A 16,316-nucleotide genomic window follows, 5' to 3' on the forward strand; every position below is an offset into this window, starting at 1 on the left:
GGGTGGAATAAGAGAAGAATGGAAAGCGTCCTCCTAGTTTTCTATCAGTTGTTAGAAACTACTGGAGGGCTACTTAATTATTTCTGGATTTTGCAGAAAATTCTAAAGGTAGCTGAATTTTAGAAGCAACTGCAAATACTGAATATCCTTTCCGCATTTAGAACTCGTGTGAAAAACTCATACATTTAAGTTTCAAAAGGTTTTGACGTTCCAACTGACAGCTTTTAGCTAAACCTATACAACAAATGGCAAATAGGATCTTAAAGCCTTTTAAAACCAACAAAGCAAACAAATATCTAACTTCTCAATTAGATATGCAAATGTGTCCTCTATTATAATTCTCATGTTCTGAGGGGCAGGCATTGTACTAAATTCTTCACCTACATTATATCAGTTAATCTAAATCCAGAAAAGTAGGCAGTTCTCCATGTTACAGATGAAAAAAAAAGTTTCAAGTGGTTAAGTAATTTGCCTTTGTTCATTGAGCTAGTTAGTGGTAGAGCTGAAATTCCAACTTTGGTCTCTTGATTCCAAAGGCACTACTAAGCATTTGACTTGTCAGACACACCTGCCACCTGAGAGTTTCTGACTCATGACTGTGGACAAGAAGGCCTCAGTCTGAGTACACCTAGCCTAGAATTCTAACAGAGGCATTGAGGGAATGTTATCTTCCCCAGTGTCATCTGCCCTGGCCAAAGTCTAGAGCTGCATTTCTGCATCCATCCTCCAGTCTTTAACATCTCCATTTTCCAACCTGGCCTCTTTTAATACAAACTGCTTTCTCAAAGGGAAATAGACCTTTTGTTTCTTCTTCCTAAGGGTAATCTACAAAATCAAAATAATTGTGTATTTCCCGATCATTAAATTTATGCATATTCCAGTGTTAAATTTCAGAAAATAGAAGAATATAGAAGAGAAAAGTAACCCTTGCTCTACAATCAAGTATAACCACTACTTACTTTTTTGATTCACAATGTATCTTCCTTGGATATACTGCATACGTAGATTGTATCTATGCTTTCAGTCACAGTCATTGCCACCTTTAATAGTCTTCCTCATTCTTTCCCAGGGGCAAACCTTTTTCAACCTAATTTGTGAAAACTTTCTTGATTTTGTTCCCTGTATCCTTATGGCATTCATGTTGTGTTTTAATTACTTATTTGTCTGTCTTTCCTAGGAGCAAGCTAAAGTTGTAGAACTATCAGAATAAAGTAAGAGATGGAAGAGACCAGAATGTCAGATGGACAAGTAGTTTTGCACACCAGTTTGTGAACTGGGGTTCATCTATGGTGAAGTTGCTACAGATCAGCAGAGAAATAAGAAAAAAATATAGTGAGTTGTTCATTTAGTGAAACTTACTCTTAAGGATTGTGCATTATATTGAAATTGTTCATTCTATTTCTTTTATCCAATGACAGTTATAGAGTAGTTATTTTCTAAATAATTTTCTTTGAAGAAATATTTGTTGCTAACTTTATTTGCTCCCATTTGGTTTATTTTATTTCTGAAATTTTTCTTGGTCCACGAGATCCTAAAGTCTAGCAATTACTGAGATAGAGAATGGCCACCAATTTCAGCAATCATAATGCTGGTGTGATTCTAGTCTACTTACTTTATCTGGTATATGTATTCTCTGTATTCTTTCTGGATGTGACTTAGTCTAAGCCTGAGGGTGGATCTGAGCTTGATGGTGTTTGGAAGATAAGAAGTTGTTGTAACTGGCAGATGGTACTAGGCCCCAAAGTAAGACATTATTCATTCTTGATGCAGTTTATATAGATGAAATGAAGTTTCTGTTTGTTACCATATTACATGAAAATAGGTAGATGGAATTTTGCCATCCATGGAGAATATGTTTGTGTTAGTCTGACTTAAAATAATAAGTTAATAAAATTCACTTTGAGGGAATGTGGGAGGTGGGCACTGCTGTCAACCTTTTGGTATGTGTCTTCACATCTCTCTATACAAATATGCCCTTGGTGGTTTTAAAATATGGCTATGACTTCTTTGATGTCCTTCCCATGAAAAGATATACTTTGTGTCTTCTCTTAAATCTGGATGGGCTTATGATTGATTTATACAAGAGAATATAGAGAAAGTGATCATAGTCACCATATGTGACTTCAGAGGCTAGGTCATAAAAGGCCATGCAGTCTGTTGAAACCCTTGCTTTTGCAGCTCTCAGCCATCATGTAAGAAGTCTGACTACCTGAGTCCCATGTGCTGTGAAAAGCCCAGGGCAATAGGGAGACCCCTTGAATGTACTCTGATTGACAGTCACAGCTGAGCCCAGCCCTCCAGTTAGCCTAGGTGCCAGATATGAGAATGGAGAAGCAGATTCCAGCTCTCAGCCATTTAGTCACCCTTCAGCCTTTTCAGCCTTCCCAGCTGAGGACCTAGACTTGTGGACCAAAGTGAGCCTTTCCTGCTCTGTCTTGTCCTAATTCCTGACCTGAAGAATCCACGATTTTAAGAGAATGGAAAACAAGACACAGACTGGGAGAAATATTGCAAAAAAAAAAATATATATATATATATATACATCTGATAAAGGACTGTTATCCAAAATGTTTAAAGAACTGTTAGAACTCAATAAGAAAACAAAAGCTCATTTAAAAAATGGGCCAACACCTTTACAGACCTCACTAAAGAAGATATACAGATGTAAAATAAGTATATGCCAAGATGCACCACATCATATGCCATCAGGGAAATGCAAAGTGAAAAAAAAAAATGACTTACCACTACACATCTCTTAGAATGGCCTAAATCTAGAAATTGACAACACCAAATGCTAGTGAAGATGTGAAGCAAAAGGAATTCTCATACATTGCTAGTGGGAATACAAAATGGTACAGCCACTTTGGAAGATAGTTTGGAAGTTTCTTATAAAATGAAATATACTCTTACCATGTGATCCAGCAATTGAACTCTTTACTATTTACCCAAAGGAGGTGAAACCTTATGTCCACACAGAAACCTGCACATTGATGTTTATAGCACCTTTATGCATAATTGCCAAAACTTAGAAGCAACCAAGATGTTTTTCATTAAATAAATGGATTAATATACAACAGTACATTCAGACTACAGAATATTATTTAGCACTAAAACGAATTGAGTTACCATGCTATGAAAAGACACGGAGGAACCTTAAATGAATACTACTAAGCTGAAAAGGCTACACACTGTGATTCCAAATATGTGACATTCTGGAAAAGACAAACTATGGAGACAGTAAAAAAAAAAAAAAAAGTCAGTGGCTCCCAGACGGGGACAAAGGAGAGATGAATAAACAGAGTATAGAGGATTTTTAGAGCAATGAAAATACTCTATAATGTTAATGAATGTATGTCATTATGCTTTTGTCCAAATCCATAGAATGTGTAACACCAAGAACGAACCCTAAGGTAAGCTGTGGACTTTGGGTGATTTTGATGTGTCAGTGTAGATTCATCCTTGATAAAAAATGTACAATGCTGGTGGACAATACTGGTAATGGGGAGGCTATGCATGTGTGGAGGGGCTAGGGGTTATATAGGAATTATCTGTATCTTTCAATTTTGTTTTAAATCTAAAACTGCTCTGAAAAAACAATAAAGTTAAAGTCTTAAAAAGAATTCATAAGCATAATAAAAATGATTATTTTACTTCTCTGTGTAGGGTTGTTACGCTTCTTTTCCAGTGAGTAGATAACTGAAACCATGTCTCTTGTCTCCATATTTATGTGCACTCTATCTATTGGAAAAAGGCTTCTTGCTTAGAGTGATTTTTTTTTCTTTTTTTTTTTCTTTTTTTGCCTAGAGCTGACTTTGAGCCTTCATAAGGTGTCTAGGGTTTTCTTTTTTAGGAGTATGTTGCCTTCAGAATTTGAGATTATGCTAACCAATGAAAGAGTTAAGTGAGTGTTAGATTTAAAGGTTGCAAATGTAGGGAAGGGATATGAGCAGGTCTTTACATTATGCTTGATTTTGTAATGTACCATTTTCTCTTCTCCCCTAAATGGGAGGGAAAATGGTCTACTATGTACCAAATGAATGGGGAAGAAAATATAAGTGGAACTAGCTGTAATATCCAACTTAAAATCTGAACTTTGAGTATTTTTTGCCCATTAAGTTTCAGCTTTACCTACCACGTTGTTCAGGCTACATTTTAAGCTTTGTTAAAGACACCGTGGTTTATTTATTTATTTATTTATTTCTATCTCCTCTATACCTCCCTACATCTGTAACAGGTAAAGCTGTATATATTACATGTAATACCTGATTTCTATGTGTATGTCTGTATGTCCTTATATACATTTTGATCTCGTCTTTTTTTTTTTTTTTTCCAATGCTTATTTATTAATTTAGAGAGAGAGAACAAAAGCAAGCATAAGTGGGGGAGAGGCAGAGAGAGAGGAGGAGAGAGAAAATCCCAAGCAGGCTCCAAGCTGTCAGCCAGAGCCCAACTCTGGGTTCCATCTCACTAACCGTGAGATCATGACCTGAGCTGAAATCAAGAGTTGGACACTTAACTGAGCCATGCAGGTGCCCCAATGTGGCATCAGTTGACTTCATCTTAAAGAGACTTCTCTCAATCATTTACTGGCTACACTTATAAGTTACTGGGTACACTTATAATTTTTTAAGTGTAACAAATATATTAAATGTGAAAATCTGTTTAACATGTTTATGTTGAAATAAAAATGAATTACAATGACTTCAAAAAAACTTCTAAGTATTTCATGTCATTTTGTTCATTTTGTTTAGTGGGTCTTATGATTCAGAGCAACCTATGGCCTGCAACCCAATTACAGTCTCCAGTCTATTTCCATATGGCTCATGAAGCTAAGAAATGTTTTTACATTTTTTTTTTATTGTGGTAAAATAACATAAAATTTACCATTTAACCATTTTAAGTGTACAGTTCAGGGCATTACGTACATTCATCTTATTGTGAAACTGTCACTGCTATCCATATCTAGAATTTTTTCGTCATCCCAAACTGAAACTTTGTATCTGTTTAACACATTGCTCATTTCCCTTTTCCCCCAGTTCCTGGTAATCACTATCCTACTTTCTGTCTATATGAATTCATTCCAGGTACTCATGTAAGTGGATTCATACAATATTTGTCCTTTTTACATCTGGTATATTTCACTTAGCATAATGATTTTTAAAGTCCATTCATGTAGCAGGTATCAGAATTTCTTTCATTTTTAAGGCTGTATAGACTACATTTTGTTTGTCCATTCATCTGTCAACGGACATTTGGGTTTCCACCTTTACCTGTTGTGAATATTGCTGTTGTGAACATTGGTGTGTGTACTTTGACCTTTTGACTTTCTATCCCCTAACGGTGTCCAGTGCTGCGATGCACACGGGTATACAAGGGGAAACGAGGAATTATTATGTTAGTTCAGTGGATGGAGAATTTCAGTTTTGCAAAATGTAATAGGTCTGGAGATTGGTTGACAACAATGTGAACATACCCACTGCTTTCAGTTAGCTCTTACATTTTTAGAGTTGTAAAAGAAAGAAAAAGAAAAAAGAAAAGAATATTTAAAAATACTATCTGACTTTTTATGGAAAAAGTTTGCCAACCCCTAATTTAGAGTAAATTTTAAAACTTCTATAATGGACTATTATTGCTGAATGAATCTTAAAGTTCATTCATTTCTTCACTAGAGAAGTATTTAAATTTTAGTAGACTTTCTCATACTAAATATTTGGGGAACTTTAGTTGTTTGGTCCCCAACCAACAATGAAAAAATCACGGTTTTGGTTTTGTTACTAAGAGTAAGATTCACTGATTTACAAGCAAGATTCATTGATTTTGAAGGGATGCTGCAGTAAATTCAGAGTAATAGGGTACAAGGTTCCTTTCTTTAAAGCTACAGTAGAGTGAAAGGCCCTACCATGTATAAGGATGCATGCAGAGGCTTGAGGCGCTGTCCTTTTTACTTTTGATCTACTTTTCTTTTCTTTTTTTTCTTTTTTTTAATGTTTACTTATTTTTGAGAGAGAGACAGAGACGGAGAGCGAACAGGGGAGGGGCAGAGAGAGAGGAAGACACAGAATCTGAAGCAGGCTCCAGGCTCTGAGCTGTCAGCACAGAGCCAGATGTGGAGCTTAAATTCACAGACCACGAGAACATGACCTGAGCCTAAGACAGACACTTAATGGACTGAGCCACCCAGGCGCCCCTGATCTACCTTTCCGGTTCTACTCTAGGCAGGCTATGTCTTTTGAACCCTGGTATGTCCTTAAGGCAGAGATTCCTAAACTTTCTTGTTTCATAGCATTGTTGGACTTTTTTCATAGTGCCTTGAGCCTAAGAAATACTGTAGAGTTCCATTTATTAAGTAATTAAGTCCGAACAACCTAATCATAGACATTCATATGATGTCTCACAAATGCCTCTGTGTTTCTCTGAAACATTTAAAATATGTCATGGTGCCTTGTGAGTTCACTCCAGAGTCCTATGCCCCTGAGCACACAGTTTGGGAATTACAGTCCTAGGATCTTCTACCTGGGTTTCTGATTTGGATTTGCCTTTGTCCTTGGCCTTGTTTCTTATTTTATCCCAATTACAATTTCCCACATTTCCAGGGCTTGCCTAACAATAATTTCTGATGGCTTTCTTTGGTTACACATTTAATTTTTACATTCTTGATTCAGGTTTCTTCCTTTAGTACGTTAACTTTTATGTTGGGTTTTCCTTATAAAGGCTCTGTGTTTAAACTACAGAAATAAATACTTAAATGAATAGAACATTTGCCCTCATCTTCAAAAGTGTGTTACTAGAATTACTGGATTAATGACTGTAGGGTTCTTTAGTTTTCTCACAAGAAAGGTGATAAAGTATCTTAAGCCACCTGATAATCCTTAGTTGTACATGTTGGCCTTTGTCACTCAAGTGAAGAAGGTGCTGTGAATGGTGCCAACAACTTGCACAGTAAATAATAAATTACCTTTTCTATAAATTATTACTCACTAGATGAACTTTCCAGTAGCTCTGTCTGGTAGGAAAGTTGTTTTTCTCTTACCTCCATGGATGTTTTCTTTTCAGGCTGATTTAAGTGACACTTCTGCAGTCTGAAAGAAATGTGAAAAACCTTAATGTTAAGTAACAGGCTCAAGACTAGATAATTCAAAAGATTTGGGAGAGAAGGTATTTCTGGTTAGGAAGAATATTCTGTGCATTATAAAAATATGGGAAAAGAAAATGTTTTTATATTGAGAAATTCTTTTAGGATTTAAACAAGAATCAATATGTCATTCATTTGTACATTAAGATGCTAGACTATGGTGATCCCTATAGAAAGAAGGCTTTGACAAATTACATGAGGTAAAGAGGATACATGGGAGGATTTTAATCTACTGTGGAGGAATAGTTTTCTTCTTCAAATGTAAGGAGAGCTCTCTATGGAGTAAGGTAAAACTCTTACTTTTCTCATATATTCAGGCTGTGAATTGCGCTTGTGTGAACTCACGTAAAGCACATGTCTATGTGCTTTTACATAGGTAGGATATGGGGGTGGGGTGAGAATTATACCTCTCCTGCACTGTTGAACCAATCAATATTCTGTGTACGCATAGTTCTAAATGGAGTCCCACCAGGCTTGGGCCAGTGTCCTTATTTATGTATCATCTTTACTATTTAGAGGTAGAACTAGAATTTTTTGCTGCTATTGTGCAAATCCTATGATGTATGCTTTCCAGTTTTCTCGTTTTGATTTTTCCCTTCCTGCTTGATACTCTCCCTAGAACCTTTTCTCAGTCAGGATATAAGAGTCAGGCAGTTGTCCCGGAACTAACATTTTTCAACTCCCCCTAATCTCAGGGACTCTGGTTTTATAATAAGTGTCCCCAGGAAGGAAGACTTGTGTGGCAAAAGTACCTTGTTTGATTTATTATTTTTTTTATTAAAAAATTTTTTTTGTGATGTTTATTTTTGAGAGACAGAGCATGAGTGGGGGAGGGGCACAGAGAGAGGGAGACACAGAATCTGAAGCAGACTCCAGGCTCTAAGCTGACAGGACAGAGTTCATGACCTGAACTGAAGTCAGATGCTTAACTGACAGAGCCACCCAGGCACCCCATACCTTGTTTGATTTATTTTCTGTTGTTGCCATAACAAACAGCCACAAATTTAGTTGATGAAATAATGTATATTATCTTAACAGTTCTGGGGGCATGGACCTCAAAGAGCTAAAATCCAGTAGTTGGCAGGGTAACATTCCTTTCTGGAGGCTCTAGGGAAAATATCTTACCTTGCTCATTCAAGTCATTGGCTGAACTCAGTTCCTTGAAGTTGTAGGACTGGAGCTCCTGTCCTTGCTAGCCATCAACCGAGGGCTGTCCATAGCTTCTAGAGGATGTCCACATCCTTGGTTCATGGTCTTCTTCCTCTGCCTTCAAAGCCAGCAACAGTGGGTTGAGTTCCTTTCAAGAGTCCTCACTTTTTTCTTCATCTTATACTTTTAAGGACCGTGTGACTAGATTGATACTACCCAGATAATTTAAAATGATCTCAAGGTCCTTAATTACATCTGCAAAATCCCTTTTGCCATGCAAAGTAACATATTCACAGTTTCTAGAATTAGGACATGGACATTGTTGGGGCCCATTATTTTCCTATCACACCTGATGTTTTTAGTAAATGACCTGACACTGGAATCATCATCAACTTTTAGTCACTTCACAGCTGTCAGTTTCATACATTGCAGATTGATATCTCGAGCTTCCTTTCCTATGCTGAATTCAGACTTTCTTACATCCACCGGTAACTAAGTATTTGAGGACAATTCTTTCATAATGTAGAACTATATAGAATAAGGAGGTGGAAATACAGGGGGACATAGAGATGAGGGAAGGGTTTTGTTTTGTTTTTTAATCCAAAAATGAAATAAAACAACAGTGACTTGAGCATGTTTAAATGCTAATGGGAGGAAACCAGTAGAGGAGAGTGAAGCATGACAGCCTGGAGGTAATCCTCCCACATCTGCCTGGTCTTCCCTTCTGCCATAGGAGAAGACTTGTGATCAGGGACATAGCCACCCAGCTAGACAGTACATTTCTCAAACCCTTTGGAGCTAAAGTTCTGTAGTGATTAGTTTCCTCCAGTAATGCATTCTCTGTTACTCAGAAGGCAGAATGAGGTGTTCAGCATAGCTGTGGTCTTCTAGCAGCATTCTGGGGTTCTGTGAAGAAGCTGGAGGCAGTGGCAGCCTCTTGATTTGATTCTCCAAACCCAGTATGCCCTCTGGGAAAGCCCAGAGGCCACTTCCTTCACCACGCATTGGGTAAGGGAACAAGAGAGCATCTCTGTGGGACTCTGTCCTGAAACCCATAGAAGACAGTGGGAAGTGCTACAAAAATTGCATTTCCTGATTACAGTGGGAAAATGGAATTTCAGAGGGGTAGAGGCTAGGTGGTAGATCCCAGCAAAGATCTGTTTAGTGTGGTCAGTCCAATGAATCAACAGAAAATAGTAGTAGGTGTGTTTTGAAACAACTGGGCAGCCTACCCAGGTTCTGCTTTACGTAGAAGGAATACTCTGAGCTCAGCTGGGGAGAAACTAACCAGACATCACTGTTTGGATTCATGTCTTCCTACCAGGTGCCCAGAACTAAGCCAGTGTGTAGATCTGAAGCCCCTCAACAGAGGTGGAGGCAAGAGAGCCTCTGAAAAAGAACACTGCAGTACAGCCATAGGTGTATACAGTGCATTTCCTCCACAGAGTGGGGAGCTTTCCACAGAGTGACCCATAGCTATTTACCCAGGGGACTGTGCACTGAGGAAAGAGAAATATCCAGAACTTCTGGGAACTACTGCATACTGATGCTAATTTTACACTGATCCCCAGAGACCCAAAACACTACAAAAGTCCACCAAAGTAGATGCTTATGGATGTCAGGCTTTAGATAAAGTCTTGGTTCAAATTCAGCTAACAGTGGGTCTAGTTGGAACTATAGAGCCCTAGTGTTTTATTGCAATTATAGAATATATGGTGTTTATTATTACAGTTGTAGAATATATGGTGAGAATACACACACACATGTACTCGGTAACTAATGAAATGCCATTCTCTGGTTTCCTTTCCTTCGGAATGAGGGCTCTGGAACTCTTCCCACACAGTACACCAGTTGGTAAGCAATACTTCTGAAGGGATTGTAGAAATTACCACTGCCATAAAAACCTTGAGAGAAGCTGGGATAGCGATTCCTATTATATCTGCGTAAAATGTTTCTATGTGACCAGAGCAAAAGGCTAAAGGGCCTTGAAAAATAATAGATTATTGCAGACCTAATCAGATTATGATGTTAATTGCAGCTGTAGTTTTAGATGTATATTGACTGAAACAATAAACTGTGATAGTTAAGGGCCTTGGCCCCCCAACTTTTTAAAGTTTATTCATTTATTTTGAGAGAGTGAGTGAGAGCAGGGGAGGGACAGAGAGACAGGGAGAGAGAGGGACAGAATCCCAAGCAGGCTCTGCACTGTCAGCACGAGTGGGGCTGAAACTCATGGACCATGAGCCAAAATCAAGTGTTGGATGCTTAACCGTCCCAGCCACCAGGTGCTCCTAAGGGCCTTGCCACTTTGATGAAGTTTCAAGGGGTCCAGTGATTCGGAGCATATTAGGCGATACCTTCTACAGAGAGATAAGTGGCAGTACCTTGCCCCAACCACCACAAAGAAAGAGGCACAGTGTATGATGCTTTCCGGATTGTGGTGACCACCTATACCACATTTGGGCATGCTGCAGCATGCAGCAGATAACCCATAAGCTGCCAGTTTTCAGTGGGTCCTAGAACAAGAACTAGCTCCGTAACAGGTCCAGGCCGCTAAGCAAGCTCACATGCCTGTTGGGCCTTACAGCCTAGCAGATCTAATGGCAGTGGAAGTGTGCCTGGCAGCAGAGATGGGGTCTGGAGACCATGGCAGGCCCCAGATTAGACAAGGTTTTGGAGGAAGTTCATGCTATAACTGTTCTTCATTTTGAAAAGCAGTTCATAACTCGTTATTGAGTCCTGATGGAAACTGAGCATCTGACTTTGGGACTCTTAAGTGACTGGACAACCTAAATCACCCATCACAAATCAGCTATTATGTGATCACTGAACCATAACGCTGGGCATGCCCAGTAGCATTCCATTATAAAACATAAGTAGCAACTATACAACCTGGCTCTACTAGGTCCAGAAGACGCCAATGAACTGTACTAGCAAAAGGCTCCTGAGAGGGAGCAAAGAAATGACTAACATAAAACAAAGCTGCTGCAATCCTCCAAGTCGAGGATTTCAGGAACTGTGTTTCTGGTAGTGGTTCAGGAGAAATGAGAGAGGATGCATAGCCAAGTGGGCTGTCCATCAGGGTGCATAAATAGTTTGTGATAGTGTAGCTCTTTATCACTTGTGGCAGCCCTGACTCACCTGGTGTGGTGCTGACACATACCCAGTTTTCTTCTCTCTCTCCAGCACCCTGAAAGATTACTCTTAGCTGTCCCCCTTACAGGAGGAGGCATGTGGTTCTGGCCAACAGCTTATAAGCAAAAGTCGTGTGTGTCATTTTCAGGGTGTGATATTTCATTGCTGGTATAAGACCCTCTGGCACTCTGTTCCCTTCAACAAATATTGCTAATTGGAGCAGCTAGAATAATTCTAGATAACCAAAGCCTGGACTCAATGGGGCCACACTAGATGAAGTCAAGGTGCAAAAATTCCCTTGGCATAATGTAGAGGGAGGAATCTAGAGACCCTGGGACTAGGGGTGCTAAAGTGAATTTTTCATGTGCAGTCCATTCAGTCCCCTACCCTATAACTTTGTCTCCCTCAGAAGGGGTGCAGGAAAAATACATTGGTAAAATAAGTACCACCCTCTTTGGAAAATGCTTTCATGGCTATCATCTGTAATTGTAGCTGCTACTGAGGAATAGCACACTTAAGATAGGTTTCCTAATTTCACTGAGGGTAGGGGGGATCCAGACATGATATAAGCCAAGTAGCAGTACTCAATGATCAGAGGAAAAGTGATTACAGTTAGTATAAAAGGCAGCAGGGCTGATACAGAAATACATGGCTTCAGGATGGTTGCTTACTGAGACGGTGTCACCAGCTAGACCCCAAGTCCTGCCTTTTACTGCTCACCTGCTTGTACCCACGACCTTTTCCTGCATTTTTCCTTAAGCTCTTCTTTCCAGCTTGTCTCTTAATTCAGGCAAAGACCTGAGGCACATAGCATCTTGTGATGGAACCAGAAACTACCCTCAAGCAATAACAACTGCCCACACAAAGTTCTACCCAAGTGGGCCCAGACCATCTAGACCAGTTTTTTTTTTTGTTGTTTGTTTGTTTTTTTAACGTTTATTCATTTTTGAGAGAGAGAGAGAGAAAGAGACAGACAGACAGACAGAGGATCCGGAGCAGTTCCATGCTGACAGCAGGGGCTCAGACTCAAAAACTGCGAGATCATGACCTGAGCTGAAGTTGGACACCTAACCGACTGAACCACCCAGAAGCCCCCCATCCAGACCAGTTTTAACTTAACCTTGACTCACGCCTGCACAGATGGAGCATGGAGTGACCAATGGTTACCTTTACCTCATTATGAGACCAAAATCTCCATCGAAGGAGGAGCACAAACCTCCTTTACATAACATACAATATGTATGTATAGGCATGTTTCCTTAAGGAACATGTGCCACCCCATGCCCACCTTATGATGACATAGGCTCTTCTATGTAAGTATTCATTCTAACTCTAAATAAAAGGAACCCATTCACCCTTGCTCAAGGAATCATGGCTTTGAAAGTTATTCCACATGACTTGCTGCAGATAAAGTTTACTTTGTGTGACAACTCCACCTGGTGTAGTTTCTGTGACTCATCAAGGAGTGAGTTAAAGTTAGTTCGGTTACAGTGGGAGTCCTTGGACTGTTAAGAGCTGTGAAGGGTATAATGTTTTTACCCTGTTTGCAGACTAACAGATTAGCCTGCCATAGTTTTGTAGATGCCAGTAGAAGATATGAGGTATCTTGGTCAGAGACAAAGGAGACAGAGACAACTTTTCTACTCACAGCACAGTAGGCAGTGTGAGTTGCATATCTACATTGGTTCCCTTGCCTTCCAAGTCCTACAAGTGAGGTGGAAAGGTGTGAGTGTATGCTGTGAACGAAGTGGGTTTGCATCACAGATGGGGAACTCCAAACTTAGAATCCCCCAATCTCTTATAAGGGCCTGCATGCAAACCTGCCTACCTTCGCCCTGGAGGGAGACCTTGTCTTTATTATCCTGGTCAGGAAACAAGTGTGCTCTTTTCCTGAAAGGAGATATTATCTCTACATTCCAAGGCTGTTTGACTTAGAAAGCCTTGCAAAGGTAGTTGAGAACAAAAGCTGATAGAAAGCAAGCAGAAATGTTATGAATGAATTGTCTCCTAGTAAAGATTAAACTAGATAGCCAGACGTACTTGATTTGTATCACCAAAAAATTGTACATTTGATGAATAGAGGCCTGGCTTAAGTCAACCTGACAGAATTACTTGCTTTCCATCCCCAAGACAGCTGTTAGACCTGGAGCCACATACCCTTGAAGCGAGGCCAACATGCCCTTGAGGAAGGTCTGAGATAATACTGAAGGTGTGTTCCATGAGTCTTGTCTCAGGTTTATCAAGGAAAGTATGCAAAAGGTAGAGGGAAACTGCCACACCTGTTGTTATCATCAGACAATTATTCTGAATAATTGTCAAGGAGTGTGGAAACCAGTCGGGGTGGTTCAGTAGCAGGGCAAAAAGGAGGAAGTAGTTGCTGGAACCTGAAGACAGAGAGGCTGTGTGGAACAGGCCATCTAAAAAGAGTTATGACCTTCTGTGGAGGGATGACTTCATTAAGGGGAGCTGAAACAATGCTCAACCTCACTTTCCTCCCTTTCTTTGATCTTCCATTCATGCCCTCTATTGGCCAAACTGGAAGCCAGATGACAAGGAAGCCTGTTGATGTAGTCCAAACAAACTAGCCTCCCAGGGCACAGACACAGTAGAGAAGGGCAGAGGATGGATATGGAATGACAAATGGAAGAAATCCAACCTAGCATAATGAAACAACATTAAAAATAATACTTCAGCTTAAAATATTCTACCTCCCCAATGCTTCCAATAACTGGCTAACTTTTTTTTTATGAGAGAGAATGGGCTGGAAGTTAGATGTTTGGGACATAAATCTGCCTAAATTTATATGATAAACAGTGTTGTTTATTTTTATTCCATACCTATATAAATATTAATAATTTACATCATTTTAGTTGTTAGTGTCCTTCGGAAATTGGCTGATACTTCACCATCATCACTCCTATTTTACCCACAGAAAGTATGATCCGTTATGATTTGTGAATATGCCCTCATTTTTATGTGACCACTCAACTGGCCTGCTGTAGATTTGACCCAATTATTTCAGCCATTTTCATGATTGATTCTCATCACTATGGGGTGCATGCACTGTGTGGCCATCTACACCGATTATGAAGGGGCTTATAGTGATGGGATTCCAGGTGCCATAGCCTGGTCATTCTGCATAGGAACATTCTTCTCAAGAATCATTTTAAAAAATCAGCAGAAGGGAAGATGCTGAGACTTTCAAATTCTTTTCCATTTGACTTTTCAGCTACACTGTCACCAGAATTTTAATAAGCTAATACAGTAGGACAGGTGTCCTGAAGTAAGTGCCCTGCATCTTTCCAAAGAGCAAATGGGGGACAATATCCAGATCTGAAGTTTACAGCAACACTGAACTGACCGTACGAGTTAACCTCAGGGAGCCCCAAATTGTGCAACATATATTTTCTGAAAGAGGTGAAGCAAGGCAGTGAGAGCAAGTTTTGAAACTTGAAGACTAGTAAAATTTTATGCAAAATATACCAAAGTGAATCTTGGTGGTCCAGTTTTCTTTCTACTTATAGATAATCCTTAAAATTTCTAATAATGAACTATGATCCTATATCTCATTAGTTATACTTTTGTCATCTTCATTCATGGTCTTAAAAAATTTTAGTTTTAAGAGGGGACTGTGGTTTCTTAATTGGATTATTTTAAATTTGGGAGAGTGTATGTGTGTGCAGTTACAAATTCTTACATATAGCAGCGTTTTGTTTTTGTTTTTGTTTATTTTTCCCCTAAGATGGTTTATAATGTTTATTTATTTTTGAGACAGAGAGAAACAGAGCACGAATAGGGGAGCGTCAGAGTGAGAGGGAGACACAGAATCTGAAGCAGGCTCCAGGCTCTGAGCTATCAGCACAGAGCCTGACGCGGGGCTCAAACTCACAGATTGTGAGATCATGACCTGAGCCGAAGTCGGACGCTTAACCGACTAAGCCACACAGGCGCCCCATCCCCTAAGATGGTTTATAAAGGTAGACATTTTCTTATTGTGGAAGCCTGTTGATATAAACTAGTATTTCTATTTATAACATTTATTATATATAATACAATAACATATTTATTTTATATGTATTTATATTTAAATTAGTTGTATTATATGTAAAATTATGTAATAATACATATTATAATGGTATATATTATATACATACATATTATAATAATAATATTATATTATTATGTAGCCTGTGGAGGCTACATAATCCAGTTTACCTCTGATTTAAAGAAAAAGATGTTCTTAGTCTTAACTAACAACTCTTTCTTCCAGAAAAGGTTAGGAATCTTACAACTGACCTCTTTGCTGATATTTTCATCACATTTTTCTTTTACTTTTGCTTAACAGGAACCCATTACTCATGCTTCTCCAGCTTTTCCGTACAGAACCCCTAATAGTGTAGAAGAGTTAACATATGTTTCCCAGGGGTCTAAGATAGTACCTGAAGTCACCACAAGAAAGAAGTTTCTCTCATTTTATATTTTTAAGTTTTTATTTAAATTCCAGTTAGTTAATGCAGTGTAGTATTAGTTTCAGGTGTACAATAGAGTGATTCAACACTTGCATACAACACCTGGTGCTCATCACAACAAGTGCCCTCCTTAATCCCCATCACCTATTTCACCCATCTCCTTCCATCCACCTCCCTTCTGGTAACCATCAGTCTGTTCTCTTTAGATAAGTCTGTTTCTTGGTTTCTTCTCTCTCCCTTTCCCTTTGCTTGTTTGTTTTGTTTCTTAAGTTCAACATATGAGTGAAATAATATGGTATTTATCTTTCTCTGGGTGACTTATTTTGTTTCGCATAATACTCTCTAGCTCCATCCATGTTGTTGCAAATTGCAAGATTTCATTCTTTTTTTTTTTTATCTCATGTTTTGTTTGAAGAATTTATTGAAACTTT

At 38.9% G+C, this 16,316-nt stretch overlaps 1 long non-coding RNA gene across 3 annotated transcripts in view; it reads left to right on the forward strand.

Moving 5' to 3' along the window:
• Positions 1–16,316, forward strand: part of LOC122217809 — a 44,933-nt gene that overhangs the window by 284 nt on the left and 28,333 nt on the right. For all 3 annotated transcript variants that reach the window (XR_006201689.1, XR_006201688.1, XR_006201690.1), the window contains exon 2: positions 1,178–1,332. This is a non-coding gene — a long non-coding RNA (uncharacterized LOC122217809). The remainder of the gene's footprint in view (positions 1–1,177; positions 1,333–16,316) is intronic.

Source organism: Panthera leo, chromosome B1, assembly GCF_018350215.1.
Source record: "Panthera leo isolate Ple1 chromosome B1, P.leo_Ple1_pat1.1, whole genome shotgun sequence".
NCBI classification, from domain to species: Eukaryota; Metazoa; Chordata; class Mammalia; order Carnivora; family Felidae; genus Panthera; species Panthera leo.